Below are 7,954 nucleotides of genomic sequence, written 5' to 3'. Positions count from 1 at the left end.
CACCTTCAACACATTATCTGGGCTGACACCAATTGTTAAAGGTAACCTGAGAATGTAAGTTTTAAAAAACGTTTTGTGATTTTACATATGAAAGAAGTGAAACTAACATGGTCATTCTAACAGATGAGAGACTTAACAAACAATCAAGTTATTTTTCAATGTATAATTTCAGTTACATCATACTGTAAACTTTTGCTATAAATTCTGTGTCTTACAATTGTGTACGCCACAACCACCTGGAGCAGCGCACCAAAAGCTAGTGCTTCCAATTAAACCTGTTGGACTATAACCTGGTGTTGTGTGATTTTTAACTTTTTACAGGTCTATCAGGGTGACCTGGCCTAGCTACATACATTTAGATAAAAAGAATGTTTTAAAACAGAAATAGTAGCAATTATTCACTCATCCGAATATTCTTCATTAGATTCAAAAAATTCTTATACCACAAGGGACTAGTGCTGAGTACAGCTGATTATGAAACAAAATCTGCTTAAAATCAACTTGTTCTATAAAAGTGAGTCTCAAGGCAGTCTTTGTCAGGTTAAGCCAGTTTTTCTGTTTTGCAATTGAATGGTTGAATGGGAATAAAGAGCAGTTTTCTAAATTAGATTAGATTCCCTACAGTGTGGAAACAGGCCCTTTGGCCCAACAAGTCCACACAGACCCTCTGAAGAGCAACCCACCCCCTCTGACTGATGCATCTAACACTATGGGCAATTTAGCATGGCTAATTCACCTGACCTGCACATCTTTGGATTGTTGGAGGAAACCGGAGCACCCGGAGGAAACCCACGCGAATGCGGGGAAAATGTGCAAACTCCACACATGTGAAAGATTCAAATAAATGTGCTTCGATATGAAGTAAAGAGAATGATTCAAGATGGTGCCGATATCGGGTGACTCCTTGTGAGCTCCTTACAGTCTATCCAACTCTAACATTTCTTATCACTGTTGTACACTTTCAAACCTAAATTCTAAGTCTTGAAAGATCACGCCCTGTACGGTGTAACCTGTATGCCTTACTCTGTCTAAGTGTTTTTTCACTCTATGATCTGTATCTCCTTGCTCACTATCTGCCTGTACTGCTCACAAACAACGTTTTTTACTGTACTTATGTACATGTGACAATAAATCAAATCAATCAGACCAATCTATTAGTCTTGGGTCCCATTCAAGAGTTTCAAAATCATTGTAACCACAAAATGACGAGTGGAGTCTTCAATAATATTTTAGAATGCTGATTATTTTTTCTGCAGTAGTCCTATATTCTCAATATTTTAAAATAATATGTAAACAACTAACAACGGTGGAAGGGGGTTCATATAGGACAGAAGGCAGTTCATGTCAAGCATAAATGCTAGCATACAACCATTAGTCTGAATGTAGCTTCTGTGCTGTAGCCTCAAGGTAATATAATGTAACTTGTTGTTGTATTTTAACTCTGGGACTTGAGTTGTGAAAAACTGCTGATTTTTAAAATAAATTTTTTATTTGACAAAGCTTATAGCGACTAATGGCAGATCAACTAATGGTGTGGCTGACAGTTGTGTTCCGTTTTGGTCATCTTGCTATAGGAAGGATGTTATTAAACTGGAAGGAGTGTGTATGAAATTTACAAGGCTGTTTCCAGGACTGAACAGTCTGAGTTATAGGGAGAGGTTGGACAAGCTAAGAGACGTTTTTCTTTAGCATGTAGGAGACTGAGGGGGGATCTTATAGAAGTATACAAGATCATGAGAGGCATAGATAGGGTGAATGCACTCAGCCTTTTTCCCAAGGTTGGGGAATCAAGGTCTACAGGGCATCAGTTTAAGGTGAGAAGGGAAAGAATAAAAGGGAACCTGAGGACAACATTTTTACACAGAGGGTGGGATGCATATGGAATGAGCTGCCAGCAGAGGTGGTTGAGGCGGGAACATTAACAACACTTAAAAGGCCTTTGGATATATACCTGGATAGGAAAGGTTTAGAAGGATATTGGTCCTGTGCAGGAAAATGGTGTTAACATGAATGGACATTTTGGTCGGCATGGATTAGTTTGAGTAGGTTAGGTTTATTTTCATTAGAAAAAAGGAGATTGAGGGGGGACCTGATTGAGGTTTATAAAATCATGAAGGGTGTAGACAGGGTGGATAGAGGCAAGATTTTTCCCAGGGTGAAGGATTCAGTACTGAGAGGTCATGCTTTCAAGGTGAGAGGTGGAAAGTTTAAGGGGAATACGCGCGGCAAGTATTTCATACAGAGGGTGGTGGGCATTTGGAACACGTTGCCAGCAGAGGTGGTAGAGGCAGGCACGGTAGATTCATTTACAATGTGTTTGGATAAATGCATGAGTAGATGGGGAGTAGAGGGATACAGATGCTTAGGAATTGACCGACAGGTTTAGACAGTACATTTGGATCGGCTCAGGCTTGGAGGGCCAAAAGGCCTGTTCCCGGGCTGTAAATTTTCTTTGTTCTTTATTCAAAGGACATGTCTCTGTGCCATAGGGCTCTTTGACTCGGCGACTCTGTGAACTGTCTGGCAGCTGACTCTCAATTTCAATCCATTTAGCCTGAACTTGTGTTGACCTCTTTTGCCAACTCTAGTTGATTCAGACCTGTTTCAGAGGGACCAGGAAATGGATGTCATTCAATACGCATGATGTCTAGTGGGCTGGTAGCATGGAACATTGGTGTACCGATGTGGTGTGGCTCAAATTGGTCAAACACAGACTCAGAGCCGCAACGCTCTATTTGCCGATTGTCCGAGTTCTGCTCTGGAATTAAGGTTAGGTGCCAACAATAGGCAAGGTATTTCCTCTGAGGAAGGGAGAGACAGGAAAGAAAAAAATTCTAAGTGAGTCAAACTTTACTGGATCACTGAGCCTTCTTATAGCTGATTTGAGCCTTGGTGTATCAGTTCCCTGGGAGCTGGAAGCAGAAAACCTATTCACCTTTTTGTCTGGGTGTACTAAACAGGCCAAGTCAATCATTCTAATTCATTGCTTGTGTCAGCAACTTCACCTTTAAAAGCTAAAGCCCATTCTCATAAAATGGATAACATCCACGGTGCACGTAAAGTCCTGCAATTATACCGTGAATGCCGTTGCCTGAAATGTTTTCTCCCCAAAATTTGTGCACGAGCCAAACTCACTAGTTTTGAAAAAGGAACAGGAAAACTACACATTTTAAATGTTTTTGCATGACAATCCAATATGTAACCTCAAGATCTAGCAGGCAGGTAAGTGGCTAGCACTGCTGCCTCACAGCGACAGGGACCTGGGTTTGATTCCATCTCTAGGCAACTGTCTGTGTGGAGTTTACACATTCTTCTTGTGTCTGCGTGAGTTTCCTCCAGGTGCTCTGGATTTGTCCCACAGATTAGGTGGATTGGCCATGCTAAATTGACCATAAAGTGTCCTGGGATGTGCCAGCTGTGTAGATTAGCCATAGGAAATGTGGGGCTTCAGAGATGGGGTGTAGTCTGGGTGGGATGTTCTTCAGAGGGTCATAGAGTTGTACAGCATGGAAACAGACCCTTCAGTCCAACTCGTCCATGCCGACCAGATATCCTAAACTGATCTATTCCCTTTTGCCAGCTTTTGGCTCAGATCCCTCTAAAACTTTCCTAATCATGGACCCATCCAAATGCCTTTTAAATGTTGTAATTGTACCAGGCTCCACCACTTCCTCTGCCAGCTCATTCCACACATACACCACCCTCTGTGTAAAAAAGTTGTCCCTTAGGTCCCTTTTAAATCTTTTCCCTCTCATCCTAAATCTACGCCCTCTAGTTCTAGATTTCCCCACTCTGGGGAACTGACCTTGTCTATTTACCCTATCCACGACCCTCATGATTTTATAAACCTCCATAAGGTTAACTCTCAGTCTCTGACGCTCCAGGGAAAACAGCCCGAGCCTATTCAGCCTCTGCCTATTGCTCAAACTCTCCAACCCTGGCATCATCCTTGTAAATCCTTTCTGAACCCTCTGAAATTTCACAACATCCTTCCTAGAACAGGGAGACCAGAATTTCACACTGTATTCCAAATATGGCCTAATCAATATCCTGAACAGCGGCAACATGACCTCTCGATTCCTACACTCAATGTTCTGACCAAGGCATGTGGTACTAGATAAGCACAGCAGGCCAGGCATTGTCTAAGGAGCAGGGGAGTTGATGTTTCAAACATAAGCTCTTCAACAGGAATCCGATTCCTGATGAAGAGCTTATGCTCAAAATGTCAACTCTCTTGCTCCTTGGATGTTGCCTGACTGTGCTTTTCTAGCACCACACTTTTTGACTTTTATCTGCAGCATCTGCAGTCCTCACTGTTCTCAATATTCTGACTAATAAAGCAAAGCATAAGAAATGTGTCTTCACTATCACGCCTACCTGGGACTCTACTTTCAAGGAACTATGAACCTGCACTCCAAGGTTTCTTTGTTCAGCAACACTCCCCAGGATCTTAGCATTAAGTGTATAAGTTCTGCTCTAATTTGGTTTTCCAAAATGCAGCACCTCACATTTATCCAAATTAAACTCCATCTGCCACTCCTCGACCCATTAGCCCATCTGATCAAGATCCCGTTGTACCATGGGGCAATTTTCTTCGCTGTCCATTACACTTCCAATTTTGATGTAATTTGCAAATTTACAAACCAAACCTCCTATGTTCACATTCAAATCATTTATATAAATGATGAAAAGCAGTGGTCACAGTACTGATTTGTGGAACATCACTGGTCACAGGCGTCCAGTCTGAAAAGCAACCTTCCACCACTACCCTCTGTTTTCTATCTTCGAGCCAGTTTTGTATCCTAATGGATAGTTCTCCCTGTATTCCATGAGAGCTAACCTTGTTAATTCAGTCTTTCATGAGCAACCTTGTTGAATGCCTTACTGAAGTCCATGTAGATCATGTCCACCATTCTGCTCTCATCGATCCTCTTCGACACTTCTTCAAAAACTGCAATCAAGTTAGTGAGATATGATTTCCCAATGCACGAAGCCAAGTTGACTATCCTTAATCTTTCCAAATACATTTAAATCCTGTCTGTCAGGATTCCCTCAAACAACTTGCCCAACACTGACATCAGGCTCACCAGTGTATAGTTTTTTGGCTTTTCCTTACCACCTTTCCTAAGTAGTGGCACCATGCCAGCCATCCTCCAGTCTTTCAGCACCTCACCTGTGACTATTGATGAAATGAATACCTCAGCAAAGGGCCCAGCAATCACTTCCCGAGCTTCACACAGAGCTCTAGGGTACACCTGATCAGGTCCCATGGATTAATCCACCTTTATGCATTTTAAGATGTTCAGCACCTACTCCTCAGTAATATTGACATTTTTCAAGACATAGGAAAAAGTGAGGACTGCAGATGTTGGAGATTAGAGTTGAAGAGTGTGGTGCTGGAAAAGCACAGCCAGCATCTGAGGAGCAGGAGAATCAATGTTTTGGGCATAAGCCCTTCTGGAATGAGGCTTGTGGGAAGTAGGCATCCTTGAAAGAGACATTGCAGTAAGGTTATATTCAACGAGGAGAAAGTGAGGACTGCAGATGCTGGAGATCAGAGTTGAAGAGTGTGGTGCTGGAAAAGCACAGCCGGTCAGGCAGCATCTGAGGAGCAGGAGAATCGATGTTTCGGGCATGGAAAAAAGCTTGTGAGAGGTAGGCATCCTTGGAAAAGGCTGAATCAGGCTTGTGGGAGGTAGGCAATTTATTGTCCCATGTTCCCTATCTTCCATACTTTTCTCCACAGTAAACATTAATGCAAAATACTTGTTTAGTATCTCCGGATTGTGTGGACTTGATGGGCAAACTGGCCTACTTCCACACTGTAGGGATTCTATGTTCCCTGGCACAACCCAATATACTATCTTTTTCTTTCTCTCGATGAGGATCCACTGTGAATTTTAGAGTTAACTCTAAATTTTTTTTGACCTCTTCTGACAACCTTCCAGTGCAGTCACAAAATTTGATCAGATCACTGTCAAAAAATTCAATGTCTTTTAACATTCAGATAAGAAAAGAGAAAATTATAATAAAAGGCTTGGATTGATACAAACTGTCTTCACAGCTTTGAGCTCTTCATATATAGCTTTGAAACAGAAAGCCTGTTATACCGGCCATCACACAGAAACTTTGCACACAGACATAGATGAAGATGCTTTGGTGGTGTTAACTGAAGGAGAAAGGTTTGTCCAATATATCAGGGGATCTATGTGATTTATCCATGCAATTCTTAACACTTAATTAAGCCATCAGAATAGGCATTTGTGGTCTCACTTTAATGTTGTATATGGGTTACAGTGTATCTTATAACTTGGTACTCCCTTTATACTGCATTGAAATGTCTGTGATATTAGCCTGTGGATCAGGCATCAAACCCTTGACCTGATGAGGTTATGAGATGAAAATTAAAACATCTGAAAAATAAGAGTGAATTAAGAACAAAATACTGTGGATGCCAGAAATCTGAAACAAAGTTAGACTATGTTGTAGAAACTCAACAGCATTTGTGAAGACAGCAACAGAGTTTGTGAGCTGAACTTTCCCAAAATTTGGCTAAGTGTCAATTTTGGAGAGTTTCTTGGAGGGCTTCTCTCAGTGAGCCTTAATGAATTTTCACAAGCAACTATCTGCTGCCCATCTGATTAGGTACACAACCACAATGACACTCTTGTGTGCTGGCCAGTGATCGAAATATTCACTGCTGCTGGAACCTTCTAGATTCGTGCCCTTAAGGCTTAGGTATGCACCCCACTCTCGTCTATTGTTAGCAGATGTCAATTAAGTCCTTGAATAAAGGGAAAATACTGAGGATGCTGGAGAAACTCACCGGGTCTGTCTGTATAGTTAATGTGTTGAGTCATACTTCAGAACTGAAAGGAGGCTCTGAAGAAGAGCCATATCAGATGCAAAAAGCTAATTCTATTTCTCACTCTGCAGATGTTGCCAAGCCTGTTGGGTCTCTCAGCATTTCCTGAGTTTAAGTAAGTTCTTTCCGGCTAGTTATGCCTGATGCAGCAGCACTCTATCATGCTGAAGATCATGAACTCTTTCACAATGTCTTCTTCTTTCTCCTTGGAAGAATGCTGCTGCTCTCCTAGATCTTCAGTCCTTGGCATGCCCTCGTTGCCTGCTGCAGTTGTGCAGAGCACAGTGTACAAGAATTATGTGGCTCATTTTGTCTGGAGTGTACTGCATGGCCTACCCAGAACAATCTAAGAATCCAAACCTCATCTTGAGTAGAGCTTTTGTCTGCTCCATGATGGGCATGGTGGAAGAATGGGTTATATTGTATCTATGAGTGTGGTGCTGGAAAAGCACAGCAGGTCAGGTAGCATCCAAGAAGCAGGAAAATCAGCTTTTCGGGCAAAACCCTTCACCAGGAAGCAAAAGCCATTCCTGATGAAGGGCATTTGCCCGAAATGTCAATTTTCCTGCTCCTCAGATGCTGCTTGACCTGCTGTGCTTTTCCAGCACCACACTCTTGACTCTAATCTCTATCACCTGCAGTCCTCACTTTCGCCTATATGGTGTCTATGCTCGTCCTCACTTGGGGATTGTGTAATGGAGTCATCAACCCAGCTGCAGAAGGCAGTTTTTGGCTCTGAACAAACATTCTTGTAAGACATCCATGAAACGGAAGCTATCTCAGAATACCTGGCCCACATTTCTAAGAGGTGGTACTATTAATTACATTAACCAAGTTGAAGCCTTTTCTCTTGATGAAGTCAGTCATGTTATGAAATGTGCCCTTTAGAGAGATCCATGCACAGTCCGTAAGCACTCTGCACCAAGGGAAGCCAGCTATTTTGGCAAAGCCCAGGTTGCAGCACTATCCTCATCAAGGGGAAAGGAGATGAAGTAGTGTAATCTGGCACAAATTGCATCATTAAATGCCTTGAAACATTTGAGGATTGAGAGATCCCACATAGGCATCCATTGGATTTTTTTGAAGCAG

Source organism: Chiloscyllium plagiosum, chromosome 17 (assembly GCF_004010195.1).
Source record: "Chiloscyllium plagiosum isolate BGI_BamShark_2017 chromosome 17, ASM401019v2, whole genome shotgun sequence".
Taxonomy (NCBI): Eukaryota; Metazoa; Chordata; class Chondrichthyes; order Orectolobiformes; family Hemiscylliidae; genus Chiloscyllium; species Chiloscyllium plagiosum.
This window is presented reverse-complemented; position numbering follows the sequence as displayed.